At 35.5% G+C, this 23,332-nt stretch overlaps 1 protein-coding gene across 4 annotated transcripts in view; it reads left to right on the forward strand.

Moving 5' to 3' along the window:
• LRMDA (leucine rich melanocyte differentiation associated) overlaps positions 1–23,332 on the forward strand; it is a 656,306-nt gene that overhangs the window by 553,376 nt on the left and 79,598 nt on the right. The window lies entirely within an intron of this gene.

A 23,332-nucleotide genomic window follows, 5' to 3' on the forward strand; every position in this document is an offset into this window, starting at 1 on the left:
AGAAATACACAGTACATTGTATTCTGACACTGACCTCACACAGAAACAGATACTTTTTAAAGAGAAAGGACCAACTAAAATCCCGGATTTAGACACACATAGACTTCAGAGATTAAAAAAAAACCAACAACCATAACCCCACCAAAAAACCTGCAACCCATTGCCCTATGCAAGAAGTGCCTTTGATTTTCAGATAAGTATTTTGGCTTTGAAATTGGATTTCTGGTGTTGGATTAAATGGCTAGAGTCTACTAAGACAATAAATAGAATGAAAGAATGTTGAAATCCTTGACTTCTATAAAATATATAGAAAGTACCACTAAAAGCCAGATATTCTCAGATATTTTTATTCAGATGATAGTGAATACTTCTGATTCAGTGGCTTCACGGTTGATTCTGTTATCTGACTTAGCAAAAGAAATGCCAGTAGCATTAAGTATTAAAAGCTGTGCACCTACATAATTGATTGACTTCTCTTGCAATAATGCAACTGTGTGGCTCTGCCAGGCATTGCAGACATGTCCATGCAGGTGTTTGTCAGAGCTGAAGCTTGCCAGGTTCTGAGTACCACTGGCATTGCTACAATTTGAGAATACCTGCTCTCTTGCTATGAAAAGGGAAAATTATATTTCCCAAATTATGAACATTTTACCCTCAGCTGTTCACATAATTCTTTATTACTTCTGTCTTTGCTCAGAGACATTATGCTCTGCATGCTAAATATGCTGAGAATTTCCTTGTGATTAAGCACAAGTTATAAATAAAGTGAATGGAGAAGTGTCATCCAAAGAAAGGGTAAAATTGGCCCTAAGAAGACTTCTGATAAGTTTATATATGTATATATATAAATATATATTCACCAGGAAATAATTAAGGAAACTTTCCAAAATTCCAGGTGTTGGTGGAACAAGCAATTCAACAACCTGCTGGCAGGACCCATTAACTCAATCAACTTCTTTATACAAACAAAAATCTCTAACTTCACAAACCCATAAAAGATTAATTGGCGTCAATAGAAAAATCTCCAAGGAAAGAACAAAATGCTTATACATTCTGTTTTAGGTTCTGAATATCTTCAATTTTTTTCTTCACTGACTGCCTTCAGTGTTGTAAAATAGGATTGAATCAGCTATTGCATATGTAAATATTGGCACTTTTCAATGCATACTGGAAAGAAGAATGCTGTAAGTTTGTGAGTGTTCTTATTTGTCCCCTGAGAATCTTGTTTATCAGAATACTAAAGTCTGGAAAATGGTTTGGTACAGCTCTAAATCTGATTTTTGGGGGACTGGGAGGGGGAGCAGGAGCAAGCTGGATGTATTTGATAGGTACGGTTTTATTTAGACATTTCTCACTCTATTTATCTATGATTTTTTTGCAGGGAGAGCAAAATCATATAGTTATGTGTGAATTACACCATGTGTCTTGCAGCTTTTGTGCTCGTGCATACAGCATATAATTTCCAGTCAGGATCTGGTCTTTTTAGGTGGACTCTATATTTTGTACAGGCAATTTCAGGAATGGTAAAAATCTCACTCCCCCTTTCAAAACCCACAGGAACAGCATATGACAGTCTGGCATCAGCATGGAATGATATGGAATAATCACTGTAAATATTCTATCATGTGTTGTTATGTTTGAGTATGAAAAGAGCAATAAATGTTGGATAGTTGTTTTCAAGCTCTAGAAAATTTCTCCCCACGTTAGGAAAGTTGTTGTTCCTTGTAATACTTTGTTGCTTAGACCCACTTCTCTAAGTTGAGCCTTCACTCAGTCCCACTGTTCGTCTTTTTCAGTGAGAAACATATTTGCCTTCTCTTTAGGTTTTGGGCATCTAACAACAATATGACTTAATTCTTTATGTGATCTAATTGCTTTCCCATTAGGCAAGCCTTCCAAAGTGGCAATTTTATAGCTGGCTGTATTTTTGTTTTGATTCCAAAACAATGATCTCAAACTCCTAAGGATCTTTTTTGGTCTTTCTTAAACTAGCATTTTGTATTTCATTTTATATGGATTTAGATCCCAGTGATTTACTACTATGACATTTGTATAATTCTCTAACCCAGTTCAATCAAGTCAGTTTGAAGACACAGCCTCCTGTCATACAAAGTGCTTAGCTGATTTCTAAATTCCATTGCTTGTACTGTTCTAATTTTCAAATTTTCTGATGAAATGGAAGTTCATGCCTTTTAATAGAAACATGGTCCAAAAATTTGAGGGTTTATGTAATATTTTAGTGGTTTGTATGTATGGCCCAGGTACTGTTCTGTTCCTTATTGCTATTTTATTAATTGGGTACATATCCTAAAATAAAGCTTTCAATTCTAAACATAGTTGACATTGATGAAAAAGAAATTTTAAAATCATAATAATGTACTTTATAGGACAATTTGTTTGATATGTGGGAAAAGGTTGCCCACCCTTCATGCCACTCAGGTTGTATATTTGTTTTTTCATAATGGCATCTTTGGTAAGGAAATGTCTCTGTTATGTGTAAGCATTCAAATTCAAATTGCCTTCTAAAAAGAATAAGGCTTTCCAGTTGCTGGGGGAAACAGTAATTTATTATTCTATCTCTTGAGTAGCAATATCACTAAATCATGACTATCATGGAAATCTGTTTTTCCCATATAAAACAATGTGCTGGATGCCCTTTGTATAAACAGTTATTTTATAACATTGTCTATTACCTGATGTACTTGAAAACATATTAATTTGCCGAAGTGATTTGGTTTCCAGTAACATTTTACAAATGACTCCTTTTCTTGTTCTCTTGTTTCTGGGAACAACCAGTGGTAAGTCTGCCCCATAGCTTACTGGTAAAAGGAAGAAGAAGCAGTTTCCATTAAAAACTAAGCCTGTATTTATGTAAGTAGTTTTTTGGAGCCTTAGCTTGGATTTAGGCCAAGGTTTAATAGTTCTAATCTATTCTGATTTGTAGGAACTTTCAGAACAAATCCACTGTCCTGTTTTGGTGTCTATACAGTTAATTATCCAAGTGTTCTGGTATGTGCAGGCACTACATTGCTTTAATTTATATTTGAATGATGAGTGCCCAAACGAAAAATTGGTATTCATTCTACCAATATATTTGAATCAACAGACAGATGTGTTTTCTTATTTTCTAGTCTGATTTTGAAAGTCATAAATGGCATTCAGAGCCAATGCCCAGAAATCCAGAGACAGAATATTTTAAAGCTTCCTATTAACTATGTGAAGGTAAATTTTATAGGTTCTTTTTGAACAAAGGAAAGGAGGAGTTCCTTCTTTTGGAATTAATCTTTCCAAACTTTCACATTCCTAAGATAGCAAAATTCTGTAGGAATGTAATCTAATAGACACCTGAACTTGATGGTTCTTTTTTTTTTTTGTGTGTGTGTGTGTGATCATTTGACTGTGCTAACGTACTCAAGTGTTTGACCTAGTAAATTTTCACTCATGACTGGTATGTCTATACAGAATTCATTGTGGTTGATTGTTAGGCTGTACCACATGGAAAACCAGAGATATGCACTAGACCAAGACAAAAGTGGACTTCAGAATACACAGGGGTTTAGCCATCCAGTTGTGCTGGAATTCACAGTCCAATAGATGTCAAAGGACATCTGCTACTTTCAAAATTTGGTGTCAAAGAAAGAAGGCAGAATTTTTGGAGAACCAGAGGGAATGATATAATTGCTGTGATGTGTGAAAGTCCCAAGCTATCCTCAAGGGATTTGCTTGTTCCACCTCAATTTACTCAGCTTGCTTATACTTTAAAAATAAATATTCTGGGGTTCATCTGTAACTAATAATGTCTATCAATCATTTCAGAATTTGATTTTGACTTTTAAGGTAATCCTTTAAACTATTTGAAATAAAATTATGAAATTGGCACGCACCTCTTAATAATAAACATTAATACACATAGTTCTTGTTTTTGAAGGTTTTCAACTCTGTACACATGCACTGTGAAAAGCATGCTGTCTTTAAATCATAGACATAAAAGAAAAGGAAATTGGTTTACATAAAAACTTATTTCCAGAAAGATAAGTATCCTGTTTATATTATCATTGCAGTCTTTTCTGTTGTTGTTATTGACACAGTTGCTAGATACTCATTGTGTTTTCAAGCCAGAGGCTTATTTAGAGTCTGAAATTGATTGCTGGGAAACTCACAAAGCAATATATGTAGCAACTTATCATAATTACTTAGTTTTCTTACTGTGAACTGCACTTTGTTTATGAATTGATTTTTCTGTGTATCTGTATAAAGCAGTTCATTGTATTTTGTCCAAAAAGATGATGATGATGATAATAATAAATAATAATACAACTGTGGGTAGTCCTCTATCATTCAGTTACAGAAAGGTGTTTATATATTTACTTAAGAAGTATTTGCTTTAATTTGTCTAATAACTAAGAATAGGATGAATAAGAGAACTACAAGCAGATGCAGTATATGAAAGTTCTGTATCAGGCAGAGATGCTGTGAATAGTGAGATACTTTGTTGTTTTACATAAGGCGTCCTTTGAAAATAGCATAATGAAGTTGCAAGATGTTATGGTGTGTCATAGACTGCAGACTTCTGAGGCCAGGATCTTCTCACTATGAAATGAATAGCTTAAACAAACAAAACCAGTTCTCAGTAGCACGGAACAGTCAAGATCATATTTTCCAGGGGCAGAAATGCTCAAATACAAGCTGTGACATTTCCTATTCATGCCAGGAAATATGTATCAACAGTGTGTTGTGCTGTGGTCATGACTTAGCTTCAAGGAGAGTGGGTGGAAATCCTCTTCTTTTGAAAAAAACAAAACAAAACCCCAAAGATCAGCAACAAAAAAAATCCAAGACCACATGTCTTGCCAGTATGAAATGAGAAATTGGGTTCTAGTTTGTTGTTGGTTTAGTTTGGGAAATGGACATTAATGGAAGCTCAAGAAACATAGGAGAAACTTGGAAAGCAAAGTGATGGTAAAGATGAATATCAGTATGAGAGAAGACTTGGTTAAGGAAGAATTTTTTGCCTGTCTTAGTTCCTTTTAGTTGAAATGATGTAAATGAAAAAAAAATCTATCAAAGGTAGATTGGGGTTTTGTAGTCTGGAGGTGTGAAACAGTAATGCCAGATGTTTAAAGAATTCTGGTGCAAGATGTTCCTGGTATGTCTGAAAGAAAGACAAACCAGGCTCCTGCTTATGGCCATAGATTTAGCAAACCTCCTGCTGGGAGATGAGATAAACAATACTGACTCATGTCTATTTCTTCAGTGATGCAGCTAATTTCTTAGCTCTGACCATGATTTTTCCCTTCCAAGTTACACTCTAGTTTACTGACTCCTCAGTATTCCTCGTATGTTTGCTTTGTGGGGAGAATAGGTAGAAGGAATGAGGGAAACAATGTAGGTGAGGAGAAATGCCAGAAGACACACTTCCTCAGAGAGGTATACTCCAGTGAAGTTCTTCTCTCTGATAACAGAAACCCACCTGTATTGGTATTTGCCCCAAGTCTGCAAATGGATTAGAAATCTCTCCTGATTGTGTGAACTGACACAAAATCAAAAATGTCTTTCAAAGGAATCGAGAGGTCCAGTATACCCTCTCAGGTACATGGTGGGATTGTTGTAGTGTTCTGTGCAGGGCGGGGAGTTGGACTCAATGATTCTGACGGGTCCCTTCCAGCTCAGCATGTTCTATGATTCTCTGTAATCAGTTCAGCTCTCCGTTGCAGAGTGGTTTGTTGCTAGGCAGTAATGAACAAACAGGTTAAAGAGGGTCTCATGTGGTACCTTTCTTAAGCCCTAATTTATTTGTTTATAGGAATAGAGCCACCACCACTAAGTGTGCTCTTTTGTGGAACAATTTGCCTCACCCTGCCAGCATCTGTGTACTTCTTTGTAAAGCACAAAGACTTTCCCAAATGTGGAATAAATTGTAGTTGGATTTGAGTGTGACCTTGGCTAATATGATTCAAGAAATAAATTTTCTGGGTCATTGGATTCATATTCTTTTCACAAGGTCAAAAATTTCTTGTCTGTGTATACAAACAATGTTGGATTTGAATCAGTGATTATTAAAACTTCAGCTCAAAAATCTTTTTTGTATATTTGCAGTGATGGGAGCAACTAGCCATGTGAAACTAGGTTGGAGTGAATGAGGTGGGGATGATATATAAAGTGACTTGCAGTTTTGTGTAAAGTCTTTCTTGATGGCCAGAAAGTTAAGATTTCATTTTAAATGACAGCATTTTTTAATTTGTGAGCCTTCTCTGTGTTCTGTGGTTTGAAAGCAAACCCAAGAGATCTGATCAAGCTGATCAGAGGTAAGTTCTAGGAGTATCACTTCCTTATGTGCTGTTTCTCTGTGGGAATAAAATATATATATTTCTGTGCAAGAAGTTTTTAAAAGAAAATGAGAGAGTAATTAAGTGGTTAATCAAATTCAGATTAAAATATTATTAAATATCTAAGATGTTGCACACAAAATTCCCATTCCATATCTAAAGGGAATTCAAAGTCTAAGACTCAGGCAGCCTTTCATAATTGTCAGCATTTTTTTCAGATATTATAGGGATTTTCGATTTCCACAGTGCATGTTCCTCAGTCTGAATGTTGAAGACCTGACTCTTTCCCACTCTGAGGTTTTTCATTGTAACTATCTGTATTTGCCAAAGCTAACCTAGCAGTCTACGCCCAAGTCACCCATACAAGTGTCACATCAGAAGGAATATGATTAATGAGGAAAAAAACTGTAACTTCACTTTTTTGGGTAGGCTAGAGAGTGTCTGATATTTCACAAGATAGCTCATTTTGTCATGCTGGCAATAAGAAACCATAGGAATGCTCAAGTTCCAAGCAGTATGACTATAAAATGGCAGAAAAACATTGGCTTCTGTAAGGGGAAACTTGGGATCCAAAACCATAAACCTATCTCAAACCTTCTTTAGATATGAGGAGAACTAATGATGCAATGTGTCTACAACTGGCAATTAAAAAAAAAGTCTATTAAATTTGCCACTTGGCCTTATAGTTTTTTATAATAAAGAAGTCCAGTTATCAGCCACAATATTACAGCTCTTCCAGAGAAATCAGATGCAAAACACACCAGTGCTGTGCAAATATAGTCTCCTGAGAGATCCCCACGTTTAGTTAGCACTCCAGTCTAGCCTGTTTTTGCAGGAGTCCGGGAATTTTATCATTCAGGCATTTTTATGGCCTCATTGGAACAAATAAACAAACATCTGGAATCATGTGGTATATTTAATTAAAAACTTTTTGTTTGGCCAGAAATAGTAAAATCATGAAAAATTGCCTGTCTCCTAGCTCAGAAAGGCCAAATGATGAAGCTGTTGGCTACAGACAGTTTTACAATGTATTGAAATTCATAGATATGCACACCTGCTGCAAGTCCCCCCCTTTATTTTGATTCATAACGATTAATGAGTGTTTAGTGCACAGATTGTAGCCCTTGTTTAAATGGGAATTTACTGTTTTAATAACATATACACATGTGTTACTATATTCCATATAGCCTTTACTGTTCTGCAGTACACAGACAGGATAAAGCTTTATATTACTGGTTAAAGGGGAAAAAAGGAAAAAATCTTTACAGAGCATGTTCCATTTGAATATTCTTTTATATGAGCATTTTTTGCTTCCAAAGGCAGTAAATACCTGCCCCATGCTAAGGTTCTGTGTAGCAAATGTTGGAAATGTGAAAGATGGTGTTTTCACATTAAAATTAGAAGCTGTAATAAAAATGCATATTTTCATTGTTACATTTATATATTTTTTCAGGAAAATTTCAAGAGATTCTTGCTTTTCCAGGTAAAACTGCTGGCTGTCATCTGAGATATTACTATAATGGTTGTAAAGCATTCTACAGACCAGGATTGTTATTTATGAAAATTAATTTGTCTAATGAGCTGCTACTATTTCAGAAGCACAAGTATAGGCCTTTGAACATATGGGACACAGAATTTTATTTTTTGAGTTTGTACATGTCTGTTTCTAGCAGAGCCCCTGTTGAGAAAAAGAAAGTGGCTTGCACACAGAAAATTATCCTACATCTGAATGCTGTTTGCTATTCTTCATATTTCTTACGATTAAAATAATTTGGCCATTCTATTTTGGACTGTGTCTCTCTGAGGGTTCTGACTATTTAGCAGGATAGGATGCTTATGTGACTTTGGCCAATGTCCTGTAGTCAGTGTCACTGAGCTGAATGAAGAGGATGCGGGTGACATCAGAAAAAGTGCTAATTCCCACACGATCAGCGATGTCGAAGCCTGCTTTAAAACTGGGGTGGGGTAGGGGAAGGGGTGAAATTTCCTGCATAGTCTGAAGGGCAACCATCTGCATAACAGCAAAGAAAACCATTTTATCCCCTTGTGTCTTGGCTCTTTATAAGCGTGCGCATCTTGCTGTAACATATATATTTCTTTCAAGCCATAAACAACCAAAAAGATGCAAGGTATTTTGCATTTCATTGCTCAGAGTGTGTGCTGTACTAGAAGTGAGTGAAGGTTCCTTGCTTTCATTTTGACTTCAGGAAAGAAAGGGGTAACTTTGTAGGATTTCATTGCATGATCTTATGCAAGAGAAAGCTGCCACCATTTTATTGGACATGAATATCTGTATTAAAGATCTAATGATATGTTTGTTGATCTAAGTTCCTTTCAGAGCTCTGAAAGCAAATAGGTAGGTTGACAATTTCCCTTTTTTTTTCCTGTTTTGTGATATTTTTGTGGTCTGTTAGTAAACCTTATTGTTAGAAAAGTAAATTATAGAAAGGACCCTGACATCCTTCATTAGCTTTGTATGCTCTTAAGCAGAGAGATCACACCTGAGGAGAAGGGAGGAGACAGAGAGGTAAACAATAACTATAAACAAGTGCAATTTTTTTGTGTCCCTTACCAAACAGAGGATGGCTGATCCTTTTTTTTTTTGGTGTTATTCATCATGTTGCCTTTTACAGTTTGAGATATTTTGAAAGTTGTTGCTATTTACACAGAATGAATGTCTTTTACTGTGTGATTGACAACACTGATATATTTTGTAAGACCCTTTTAAGAAAGCTTGTCTGTGACTCTCAAAGTGCCTAGTAAACCTAGGCAGTCACCTGAAAGACACCCCCACCCCTCCACCCCCCTCCCGGGGCTGCATAAAACTGAAATAAAGAATGGAAAATAACCTATTGAGTATGCACTTTCCCACCCACTGAGAGCAAAATGCAATGCAGTGCAATTTTAGTACTTGTGTGCCACTGGGGAAAATAGACTCCTAAAATCACATAGTGAAGCATTGGAAAAATTCAGTGAGTTTGTACTAAGTGTTATGTTATAAAACCTAAGGAACCGTAGGCTTTGCTTCTCAAGTGAAACAGATTTGTATTGCAGTTCTGTGAGAATGCCTACCAATTGTAATGATGATATTTAGCACACGAGGCTGAAAAATATAAAGCTAGTGAATACTAATTCTTTCACAGAAATGTTATACAGAGAGGGGTGCAAGCAACCTTGTGATGTCTACCTGAAGACCAAACAAGACTGCAATCCCAGAATTTGTTTTCTTTTATTTTTGCTCAGTGTCAGGCCACATGCGGAGATGTTGAAAGAGCTTTTGGCTCAAGTTAGCTCTTTCAAAACCATTTGTAGTACTAAACACGACTTCTCACGATAAACAGAGACCTAAATTAGTGTTCATGTCTTACTCAAGTGGAGTTAGAATATGTGTGTACCAAAATTACAGGGCTGCCATATTAACATGTTGAATTTCCCCACACTAATTTAGCTTCCTCTGCACCAGCTACTACAGTAGCAGCAACTGTAGTAGCTTTAGCATTGTATTTATTCAGATGTACTTAGAAAAACGTCTTCTATCCCATCTCTGCCTTTTCCTCATAGGAGTGAGGCTACTTTGGAATGGTATTTTTGCTGAACCGTAAGTGGGAACAGTCTTAATAGTAAATTTTGTTTCCTTAAAATAAAAGGAGTGGACTCAACAGGAATAATCAATTAAGCTTTGAGGGAAGAGCTGGAATCTGTCTTATAGCCAAAGGCTGGCAAAAACCATCCTCCTCTGCCCCTAATCCACCACCACTGAATCCACCAAACGCACCCTACCACCCCTCCCAAATCCACCTAATTAATTAATTTGGCATATTGTTTTCTTCTTCAAGTTAGTTAATGACGGATTTCTTGAGGGGAGAAAAGAGAGTAACTTTAGAATAAATAGATTAAATATAAGCCACTAGATCATTCAGAAGTAATTTCTTGCTGTCAAATGCCAACCATTACTGATGTAAAGTAAATGATATGTCAAGAAAAAATACCAGGTGAAATTACAGTAAGATAAAAAGGAAATATGTAGACATCACTCAGCTGATAATTGTGGATGTAAAGTTTGCCTCTGCCCTGTAATCTGATGCTAGATAACAATGGCAGCAGAATTGTGGAGGATAGCTGAAGGAGTCCCTTTCCTCCTAATCATTGCAGCACTTTCTTTTCACTATTGTTCTATTCTGTCGATATAAAAAGTAGTTCCTTTACCAAGGTGAGTTTAATAATAAAGTGAAAGAGAAGCTGTCAGCTAAATTATTTTTTTTGCATTGAAAAATCTATTTGTTATCAAGGAGTATAATGGTTTTATTCAGAAGAGAATGAGATGAATTAGAACATCAGGAGAACATTATAAGAAGAATTAGAACATCAGGACATGCTACAAAGAAAAGAATGAAATATTGTTAATGTTGGTAAATTCTCTTATTCTTCCAACTCTTATATGCTTTTTTATTATTAGTATTCCTTTTTCCATGTTTGGGGAAGATAGCCCTTCAGATGAAATTTTTGGATGAAATGAACTAGTTAAAAATATATTGCAAGATGTGTTGATGGCATTCATTCAGGAGATGCAGGAACCATAATTCAGGAATTCAGCAGAAGTTATTCCTACAAGAAGCTAAAATATGGATTGCAGTTTAGTGAATAAATAAAGAAAAAAATGCAAAGATCAGGTATTCTTTGCAGAGCACACAGAAAATTTGAAAGAGTTCTAGTAGTGACTTGGTCACTGAGGATAGATGCCAGCTTGCTGAGGCCGATATGGTAGCTGGGAATGCACTGGGTGGGAGATCTGTGTAAGAAAAAGAATTTTTTTTCACAAGCACTTGTAACCTTAAATCATCCATCCGGCATGGAGACAGTATTTTGCTGACAGATTAATATTTATGATCTAAAATAATTCTTTGTAGATGTACCACCTAAAGGAGCTTCTGTGTTTTACCAGAGAGTCGAGTCTTAGTTGTTCTACTTTTCAATACCACAGCAGGAAAGTTAAAGCATTAACACTGCTACTGTGAAGTTCTGAAGGTTGTTCAGGATTTGTATGTGTGAGCTCAAAAGCAGAGCTATTCTGCAGCAATTTTAGAATGTGCCAGTTTCTAAGTTAACTAAAAAATGTTATATTTTACTTCAATCCCACTTAGAGGGTTTGGAAAGGCAAAGGGTATCCAATTCCTAAAATCAGGTCTTGACAGTAAGGAGTGCAATTTTAAAAATCTATATAACTATTTTAGCTTATATAATATACTTAAAATTCAAACAGATTTATTCTGGTACCACTGAACCTCAATGGGACCTGCTACAGAAAGCAGTGGTGCAACACCAAGTTCTGATCTGTTAATTTCAAACTAACTTTACCTTTCATTGGAAATATTTTGTAAGCATGGTGATGGAGCAAAGAGTGAAATGAAAAGAAAAAAAACAAAATATGCATGGATGACCTAACATTTGTACTCTCTTAAGGAAAATAACTAGCACATTCCTTACCTGGAGTTTTTACTTGTTCTCTTACTGCTTTTTCTTCAGGGATTTGGAAGGTTTTCTAAACTTCCAAAGCAAACTATTTAATGCCAGTTTGTAGGTGTTTTGAACTGCCCTAATTTATACACTTTGAGATAAATCTATTTTTTCGAAATGCTATTATATTATTTTCTAATAGAAAAGACATCTGACTTGCTTCTTGTCCATTCCCAGATTTCATAAGCTTAATACAAAAGATTTTCCAATCAGTCTAGGGAATGGTTTCTCTGATCTGTAAGTTAGAAATGCTGTGTTGGAAGCAAATATGTTAGCACAAGAGGAGAATCTCTTGATAGTTTCTCCCCCTGGCTGTAGTTAAACCTGCACAGATTATGGGGAGGAAATCCATACACATGCTAGACATCTCTGTGCTTTCAAACAACTACCTGCAGGTGTTTTAGCCATGCACATGTGGCTGGATATATGATGAGGCTTTTCAGATTTTCAGCCAAGTCTTCACTTGTAGGGTAATGAAATGTTGAGGAAGAGGTGAAACAAGATACATATATGCATAGAGGTTATGATGTCATATGTGGTGAGTTATTGCTGTGTTGATACTTCTCGTAAATTCATTCCAAATCAATTGCTGAGCACTATTTGTGTCCAATGTGTTTAAAATCTTTGAGAGATTGTATGTATGTATGCATGTAATATACTCTTTGTATTAGTCAGCCATTGTCTGCTGAGCTGAGGGAGGCACCTTCAGCCCCAGAGAGCTTCCCTGCCTGCTCACTAAGTTACAGCTATATTCCTTATCACTAAGATCAGGTGTCTTGGGAGCAAATTTAGGTCAGCATGGAAGTATCTAAAATTCCCTTTGCTATAGGCAAAACACATCAAGACTGGGCATGGATATTTTTGGAGCACAACAGGTAGACAATGTGTCAGTTTTGAACCACATTCTAAAGTATAACTCCAAGTAACTTAAAAGTTTGTTGTCATATATTAGGGAAGTAACTCAGAGAATTATTTTTTTTCGTAAATATGAACTTTTTCTGTAGTGCCAAGTTATAGGTACTACAATACCTTAATCTAAATATTGATTTTTGTGTATTTTGGTCTTGTTTTCCAAACTCTACATGGCAACTGAATAAACAGGAGCTTATGGATGAATTCTCTCCAAGACATATGCAAACTTTCTGCTATTATTTTAAAGTAATTTAAATGTTTTGATTGATCATCGCCAGTACTACTATTTTGCTAGTTCTTCATTTGAAAATAGACTCAGAGATGCTTAGGAACAGCTTGATGAGATTTAACCCCTCTAATGAGACCTTGATAGATAACATGTTGAAATTAGAAGGGGAAGGGAGGCAGTGTGAAGTAGATCATGTTGTAATTTCAGTAATCAAATGCACAGAAATATGTCATTGAAAAGATACTTAAGAATCTTAAATCTTAGGATGGCTGTCAGATTTCTTTTAGTCTATGAACAATGACAATCATAATTTGACAATGAAATACGGTCAGAGCTTCTGTCTCCTTGACAATCACTCCAATATTTAGACAAAAAGTGTGCTCTCACAGATTTCATTAGTCAACTCATGCTTTTACCTTTTCCCTCATGTAATTCTAACACCCTGTGAGAAGCCTAGACAAGTAGAATTGAGTGCTATCTCTAAAAAAAAAAAAACATAGAATTTAGATCTGAGTATGTAAAGCCAGAGGAACTTTAAGGACAATCATGCAGGTTGTTTGTATAACCCAGGAAACAATAGGGTTGCACGTGATGGATTAGAGTGTAGTTTTGAGCAATTACAAAACATTCTCTGACTTAAAGTCACCTCCTATATTTTCTATGCCTGTTGCACAGTTGAATTAAGTTTTTAAGCTATTGTTTTTGTATATTGTTGCCTTGATGAAAAACAAATGAAAAACCAGGAACGCTGGCAAAGGCTTGAAGGACTGCTTTGGATAGCAAGCCAGCGGGAGTGAAGAGATTCTGATTAGCAAAGCGACCTGCATTTATGAAGTATCTTTTATGTAGAGTGTCTCTGGGCACTTACAATGCAATAATCTGAGGAGCTTGGCTAAGCAAATGAAAAAGCTTGAAAGAATGGGAATTTTGAAAGCAGGGAAAGAAGAGAGCTTGATCTAATGTCTTAAGGCAGGGAGTTTCAGAGCCTTGGGGCACAATTAACAAAGGGTCTGGCACCTGCCGTCTCCAGTCTTTGTATTTGTTTAGAGAAAGATTTAGTAATTCTGCTCATGGGATGTGTTTTCTTTTCTTGTCTTAAACCCACCGTGGCTCAGGATCTATCTGAATGTTTGTGGTAATAACATGTCATATGCATCCTCAACTCAGGTAAGCATAATAGGCAAGGGTTACTTACTGAACCTCATGAGAGATTTGGCTTTTTTTTTTCATTGTTGTGTTGTGTCCCTCCCCATCATCCACTCCCTGCCCTTTCCCCTCTCTGTCTAACATCAGAAAGGTGTTTCTAAGAGGGGGGAAAGCCCAAAGGAATTTATGCTGGTTTTACAGCAGGGTTATCGAAGACCTTACTAAGTTAAACTTTATTTATATATTTTTATCTGCTACTGATGGAAATGGCATGTTGACTGAAAAGTCAGTGTTTCTTACTGAAACACAGGAAGATTTTAATGAAATATATGCTGCTTCAGAGAGAAGCTGATGATACTACTGCTTTCTTTACTGTCCTTGAGGATGTTATGCTTTATCCTCATGAATGTATAAACAGGAGTATTTTTCTTGTACAGCTGTATTGTCACCTTGAGAACGATGAAGTCTTTTATGGGCCCTTTTCCAAGCATATGTGTAGCAAGAAGTTATCCATTGCCTGATGGATTTACTTAGTTAAATGGACAAGGTATGCAGAGAATAAAAGAAGGAAAACACTGTTTTCCTTACTTTTACATTTGAGAAGGCGAGGCAGAAAGCACCTTGTACAGTGATTAAGCCAAAATGTCCATGACACTGCATGGTTTTAAGTATCCTAGTTCCTGGACCACAGATTTAATAACTAGAACACCCCAGCCAAAAAAAAAAATACTCATGTCAGAGGCCTACATGCTTCCTGGGTAATTTTAATGATATGTCCTTTATCACTGCTATCCACAAAGTGCTTGTTTTCATGGTATCAAGATAATCGACATGGGCAAGTCACAATGACCCAGGCAGGAGAACTAACCCTTGATACCTTGAAAACAAACACTTTGTAGATTGCAATCTGCCAATATATTTGTATATCTTTTAAGACTTCCCATAAAAAGAGCATAGTTAAGCATTGCCAGAAGCAATGTACAGTCATTGAAACCTGGATGGTTCAATACAAAGGTGTCAATCCTGATGAATAAATCTCATGAAGTATAAAATAAACAAAAGACACATATAAAGGGGGATATAGACAGGCAGGTGAGGATTAACAGTGCTGGGCATCTGACATTGTTATCTTTCTGAGCTCATCAAGGAAACTTCAATGCAGATAGGCTGCAATTTTCAAAGTAGCCTATAGAGATTAGTTTCTTCTAAATCCTGTAGGAGAATCTCGCCTGTAGTGGATTGTTCAGTTGTGGTTCGTTGGTTTGTTTTTGGTTTTTTGTGATGTACAATTTGCATTGTAATAAATAATTTTTATTTGCAAATGTGATGTAGAGTCAATAAAAATACTTTTATTTTGCTAAAAGGTCCCTTTTTCTTGTAGCAGCCTTTCTTTTTAGCAATTACAAAACACAGATTCAGGAATGATACAATACCTTTTTCATTTAGCCTGTTCAAACCCATTCTAAGGCTATTGTAAACAGAGTGGCACCAACCCAGCTCAGCTTTAATGGGTAGATGTTTAGTAGGCCAAGTTTTTTCCTGTCCAGTAAGCCTAAAAATCAAAATGATACAAACTATAGTTTTCTGAGTTGTCCACAAAATTAATTGTTATGTGATCACTTCTGATGCTGTGTAATTTCTGAATTCCTGAAGCTGATGCTATTATGGCTATAAACTACTATAGCAAAACAACCGTTTATCAAAATATTCATGAAAACTTTCTTTGACAGGAGAAATGGGCATACTCGTAATACTTTTCCATCAAAAAAGTTGCATGGGCTTAGATTTAGTCAAAATTATGGCATACTGTTTTAAACTTGACAGAACCAGTTCAGCACATAATACATAATAAAATTGGAGCGGTGGTATTTAAACAGTAATTCAGTGCATATCAGTTTGTATGCAAAAGCTCTAAGATATTGCAAAAAAAGTTTTCTTAGTAAATGCTACCAAAGCTTATGGCATGTATCCCAGTCCTGGGATACGAGTAGTGTCTTTATCTGTTCTCCAAGTTGTGGTTCCATGGTTTGCTATCTCTGCCCAGTATAACAACTAGTGGATGTTACATGTAAATGATTGATGAGGTACTGAGGAAGATTTGGAAATCTGAAAAACCATATTATCATAAAGATTATGGAACAGTGGGAAATGGAGCCAGGAATGTACCTATAATTTAGGGTAAAGAGTAATAATGAGTGCCCATAAAAATAAATAACCATGATGTTAAATAGACTGCAGATCATTTGCACCTTGAGGCTTTTCTCAGATTTTGCTCCAGTAAAGAAATGTGGTAATAAGCACTCATGTTTTTAGCCAAAAGAGTTTCTTATGCACAAATTTTATTTAGGTAATTTGAATAATGCCAGAAATAGTAAGGAGGATGAAGGAGGCAAGAGGAGGAAGATGAAGGCAGAAAAGTAAAGAGTCTGCACTATTTGGAAGAAGTACTTTATGTTTAGATTGTCTTTGTTAATATCTTTTTCCTACTACTACTGACTCTTTTGTAGGTGATAATGCCATTCTGAAGTCTGTTCTGAAGTTGTAATTATTTCAATTCTGTTCAATAAGAAATCATTTTTGATCATTGTAGACATGCCAAATGAACCTGTGTGATTGGTGGCCAATTCTTATGACAATCTTGAAATTTCTTTCTTAGTTTGACCTTATCAGTCAAAAAGAAAGATACTTTCTTTCTTCATTTAGAGATATGTTATTGCATGTAGATACTAGGCCTAGAGATGAGGTTAGGTTTTCCTATACCCACAAGTGTAGGAGGAATTGTAAGATGAGCTTTCATGGTTGAGAAATTAAAAGCTTACTTGTTGCCTCTGCTTTATTGCAGAAGAATTTTCAGATAAAAATTAACACTGCTGATTTTTACATAACATTCATCCATGTCAATATTTATTCACAGCCCATGTTGTAATCAGATTTGTTTATAATGTAGTAGAGTCTATATGTGATAATCAACACTGGAACCATGTTTTGCAGCTTCTTTTGATTCTTGAAGTCACATAGAAGTAGTGAGTTATTTACATGTCTAGCATTGTAGATCAGTGATTTCCATCTTAGAGACTATACAGATTCAGGCAGTTTACAAATCACTTAGTTATCATACTGTTGCGTAAAAATTTTTATAGATATCTTTCCTCTCTGACTAAATTTATTGAGACACAGTTAAAGGAGATTTGGAAAGCAACACATTTTTAGTAAAATTTTGTTAGTTCAGTGAAAGGTGGAATGGTCAACAGCTTTCTCCATACTTCAAGTTCCCAAAGCAAAAAGGAAATTTATATTCTCCACTGAGATATAAACTAGTTTATTTTCAGTCATTTATTTGAGAAGCCGATGTTCAGCATCATAATTCATCAGACATTTTTTGTGAGGTATATCTGGCCAGGCTTCCTGGCATCAACCTTTGAAATTCTGAGTTCTTGTTTCCTCTGGGAAGAGAGTCACTCTCTCTTCTTATTGCACATCTGGAAGGAATGTTGCTGCTTTTTTGTTTCATCGGGGATAGATTGTTAGGATAGCAATTTAACCGCTCTAAACTGTTTGCTATTATCTTCAGATTTTTGAATATAAAAGAGGTAAAAATGCTATCATTTATAAAATACATTAATGTTGTATTTTCTAATTGTAGACCATAAAATAATAATTGTGTAAGAATAACAATGGGAGCACAGAAGTAGAAGGAAAGATTTATTGAATTTATCATTAAGATGCAGATTTCTAACTATATTAGCCCTTTACCTGGCCTTTCATGTGGAGTGTGAGACTAAGTTTTGTGGGTATAAATATGTGATGTGTGTTAACTCTATTTTCTTGGTTAACCTCATCAGGCACTCTGGTTAAACAAAACATAGATAACTACTTCTGTTGTATGTAATTGTCCATTTTAAAGTTCTAGTAAGTTTAGTAACACTAAGAATCTTAATTGTGATTTCAGATTTCTTTAGCAGTGAACGTCTGTTAGGAAAAGTTTCCACCTACTGTTGAATTCTACAGCCTTGTCTGAATGACAAGAAAAGTCTTAATTCCTAGTTGCAAAAATAGTTATGAATGTTTATGCTTAATTATCTAAATTATTTATTTCAATTTAAAAAGTCTGAATTCAGTTTGCTAATGTAAACATCATTATTTAAAACCTTATTTTGAAGCATTTTTTAATTTAGTGGGAACAATTACAGTACTTACTCTAATTCAGCACGACATCTAAACTGTCACTTAAATTCCATTAGGTGCTTTTGTCTTTTGCTGAATATGGATGATTTTAAGCATATGCCTAAAAGACTTATTGAATGAGAGACTCTTGGAACAGGGGTTAATGCTGTTTGCAAGCTTTATGTTACTAAAACTCTAGAAAAGATTGAATTTGGTTTAATATTTCAATGAAAAATGGTATAAGGCATAATGCCAACAGGAGATGCATTAATAATCCATAAACCTGTGGTAGCCAACTAATTTGGGACATTATAGAAAATCTTGGCTTTATGCTGCCAATATTTCTAACATGATTTTCCATCAATAAGTGCAGGAAATACTAAAATGAGTTATTAATCTTCAAGGAAGAAACTAAAATTTAGAGAGATCCGATTTCTGTTCAGGAAGAACTTTTCTTTTAGGCATTAAATTTTAATTCAGTGTATTTAAAGAAAAATAATTTAAAAAATCACTCTACATTTTTACTGTGGACTCCTGTGAAATGTTTTCACATTAATAATTAGTGGCTGAATGTCAGTAACCTTTCATTAGAGAGAGTCTTTTCCCTTCCATTTCTGATTCAGTCTCCCACATCTCTCCATTCCTGACTGGAAGCCTTTGCATAATGATTGAACATGTATTTACTTCTACAACTAGTTAAGTATCGTGATGTATGTACATACTGTATTATCAGTCCTCCTGCTTGCCTCTGTACTACCACAATTAAGTGGTCTGTGACTCAAGGAATTGTGCAATTTCAAGTTCAACATTTTTAACAGTATACTGAGAAGCAGAATCCAAGCATAAATTGAAGAGTAGTGGACAGATACTATCTCACAAGGGTCACTGTCCTTGTCAGATATGTTTCCTTCCTTGTAGGTTGCCAGCAGTATTCTGTATATTGCCTGTTAAAATTTAGATGTTATAAAGTATCTCCTGTGGTTGGTATTTCTTTTTAGATGAACCAGCAATGTTTTAGATATGATTTAAAAATTCCAATTTTTTTTTTAAACTTTGCCTTGTTATTTGAAGGGATTATCATGTTCCCCTTTCTCATACAAATTCCCCAGTATTTTTCAGTTGTCATAGCAACATCTTTGCCATGTTCTATATCCATTCTGGAATATTCAGATAATTCATGTTTTCTCACCTGTAGTTTTGCATGCTATTATTATTTCCATAGCCTGGAGTTATCTTGGTTACTTATCTGTGTGAAGATGCTGCGGCCTTACTAATATGTACCTTAAAATGTAGCCTTTAGACTATAAGAGTTGAATATATTAATTTTCAATAAACATCTTTGAAATCATAAAATTTATCTACAGTTTCACATTCCTTCTTCTTGTAATCTATGAAACAGAACAAATCTTTTCTCCATTATTCCATTTAAGTCAATTAATGTGTTCCCACAGAACTGAGCTTTTTTCTTTCATCTTTTCTAGACTAGAGCTTACTGTTGTCTCATCTCTTTGGACTCGGACACTGTATTCTGCATTTTTCCTGTCTGTTTCAAATGATAATTTTTTTCATCTAGGACTATTTGGAAGCAGTACCACTGTTATATGTAGTGTGGTCAGAAACTGTCCATGTGGAATATGGCAACTAGGCCACCCCTCTGGGACTTACATTTACAGGCTCTTGGTCTTTCTCTGAACATTTTGCTTGAGCTGAATCATCTGGCCTGACTTGTGAAGAACTCAATAATTCTGTATTCAAGATTAGTTTCTATCAGTGTTTCAATAATGAGATTATTGACAATATATGGACTATTTTTAGAAGAACATAAAACCATTAGTTGTTTTTTTAGACAGCAACTTCTTATACAATAGCTTGGTCACTATGAATTCCATGGCTGCTGCTTTTTTACAAGAGACTTACTAATATTTTGACTACTCCACATCAAGGCAAGTGGCAGATTTTAAAGAAAATACTACATCACTTGGTAGAAATTTCATCTGTATGAAAGCTTATCAGAAGCTTTCTGATGGAGCAAAAAAGGATTGGAGTAAAAATTGATGATTTTACAAAAAGTTCCTATGTGGTTTTATTAATTTTATCCTTGAGCTTCCCTCTTGCAATAGCAAAGTTTTCTTTTAGTGCATTCTACAGTGTTAATCTCCTTGGAATTTAGTGCTTATCACACCCAAAGTAGGTATTAGGTGTGATATTCCAGAATGGATTATCACCTTCTATCATCTAGCTAAGTGGGAGCTGTGACTAGGACTTTTCGTTTGCAAGAAAGAATGGACAGATGAGGCATTTGTAGTTTTGATTTATGCTGCAACCATCACCACTAGAAAGTGAGGAGGAACTCTCTGTTCATTCATACTTACAAGAAAAGAATGGGAAAGGTGTGATTAAGAATCATGTTTATTACTAGTCTTTCATGTTCTTGGCCTGTATATAAATTATCCAAGAAATAATATATCCTCTCTTGCTTGATCTGAAGTAGATAGTAACAGCTAGGGTAAAGATAGTGTAATGCATTCCACAGTGGATGTAATAGTGCTTATATCATGAACCTTATAGAGTTTAGTGGTTTCCAGCAGGGGTACGCACATGATGCCTCTAGCCATATGTAGCCTGCTAGACCTATTTGTCCATCCTCTGTTCTGTTTCTGGCTGCTCCCTTTCTCAGGAGCCCCTCCAGTGCTGCCATGGAGAATGCTGTAGCCTTGAATTGTTCTTGCAGTGACAGCTTGTTCCTGGCTAGACCTTTTCCTATGAGCCCTTCGTGAATGGGCCAAGGCTTAGCTCTGTAAATGTGCTATAAAATTAACACTTAAAGTCTGGACCTGCTGCTCATGTACAGATCAACTTACCATACTGTGTATATGCTGTAGAACAGAGAACTTGACCAAGCTAAAACCAAATGCTGCCACAGAAAAGTTGGATGCTTAAGTACTCTTGGTTTAGGAAATGAATGAAAGCTGAGCTTTTTCTAGGGATATATTTGTTGTCCTCATTTTCCACTTTAAAAATGAAAATTCTAATATAAGTGTCTGAAATTTTCAACACTATTTAAGATTTAATTGTCACAGTTCTTAGGACGTTAAACACAATACCATTGAGTTCATTAGCATTATAAATGAAAAGAATTAAAGATTTAAAACAAGCAAGTTAATAAACAGCAAAAAATGGATTTGTAATAAAAAAATTAAATTGATATGAAACTTTATGACCTGTTGTCTTGTTACTGTTTTCTTGCAAAATTTCAGTATTATAGTAAAAACTTTTGAAGGGAGATTTCTAAATCTTGAAAGTACTCTAGGTATGTAAGAACTTTATCATACTAAGGAAACATTTGAATAAAGAGAAAAGTTCTTGACTTTTTACGCTACTATCTCAGTTAAAAAAAATCAAGTTCTGAATTTCACTAATAATTTTTCCCACTTTCAGGTCATGATGCCTATAAAAGATGCAATGTATTGATCAATTCATAAAATATTCTAAAGTTTACATAAAAATCTAACATAATGTCCTGTTTTCACCTGGAATAAAGTTAATTATCTTCCTAGTAGCTGGTACGGTGTACTATTTTGGATTTAGTATAAGAGTAATGTTGATACACTGATGCTTTGGTTGTTACTAAGTGGTGCTTACTCTCAGTCAAAGACTGTTCATTTCCCCTGCTCTGCGACTGAGCAGGTGCACAAGAAGTTGGGAGGGAGCACAGCCAGGACAGCCAACTTGAACAGGCCAAAGGGATATTCCATACCAGAGAATGTTCTGCTCCATATATAAAAAGGGGAGAGGTTGGCTGAGAGTGACTAGTAACTGCTGGGGGACTGTCTCCTCTCTCTCCTTTTCATTACTACTATTATTATATTTGACTTTGTTTCAATTAGTAAACTGTTCTTAGCTCAGCCCTTACGTTTTACCTTTTTTCACCCTGACTCTCTTCCCAGTTTCACAGAGGGGAGGGAGTGACTGTGTGGTACTTAGTTGCTGACTGGCATTAAACCACAACATGTAGTTTGGATACTGAAAGTTAGGCTGAATTCTGAAGGATGTGAAACAGCACAAGTCTTTACCATAAGATAAAAATGTAAATTTCATAAAAGAACATCAATACAAACACTGATCTCCTGTTTCTTTATATCCTAGTAATTGCTGAGGAAAAAGTGTCTTGCCATTTGGATTACAGCTTTCACGGGCATGCTGTAGTCACTGTAACAGGGTAATGACTTAATCTCCCTAAGGAGTTATCCCATTGTAGTTTTCTGAGAGATGTTAGGTATTTACCCACATGGCATTCACCAGGAAATTCAAATTGAGCAATGAAAGAGATGTGATTCAATTCTCTGCTACTTTCTGCTGGACGCAATTTCCAGAGCAGTACATGCAAAGCAAGAAGCAAGATAATATCACAATCTAAGTTATGTGCTTCCTGCTAGTATGCTTGGATATCATTTGGATGAACAAGAACTGACTGTGAATTGCATGTTGAATTCTCTACTTGGATCCAAAGAAAAAGTAGAATTAAATGATGGGAAGATAAATGGATTGTCTTGTGAAATCCTAGACACTGCCTAAATTTTCTGTGCCCTTGTCCTTTCCCATATGGCTATTTGGGTATTTCTGCATGAAAAAGTGCATGCAAACTATACTTTTTAGTTATGGATCCTTTGGATTTCCCCCAAAACATGTTGTCTTTATGGCATTTGCTCAGTCCAGTCCTGTAGTTCTTATCTGTGTCTCTACCAGACCCCCCTACCAATTCCATCTCTTTTACCACTTAGCGCCCTAATCCTTAATGCAACATTTGAGTGATGCTGCGACCTCTTATGATATTTTGTTGATGATGGGGAACATTACTTGTGAGGACATAGCAGAACAAAACAGGTTAAAAATAGTATCAATCTTGAAAAAATAGTGCAGGCTAAAATTTTAGGAAAAGGTGAATGGTATAAATAGATTCACAGAGACCACCCTAGAAAGTATATGTGCGTTTCATGGCACCCACAAGTGAGAGTAAGTAGTAAAATTAGAAGTTTGCAAT

Source organism: Pithys albifrons, chromosome 9, assembly GCF_047495875.1.
Source record: "Pithys albifrons albifrons isolate INPA30051 chromosome 9, PitAlb_v1, whole genome shotgun sequence".
NCBI lineage: Eukaryota > Metazoa > Chordata > Aves > Passeriformes > Thamnophilidae > Pithys > Pithys albifrons.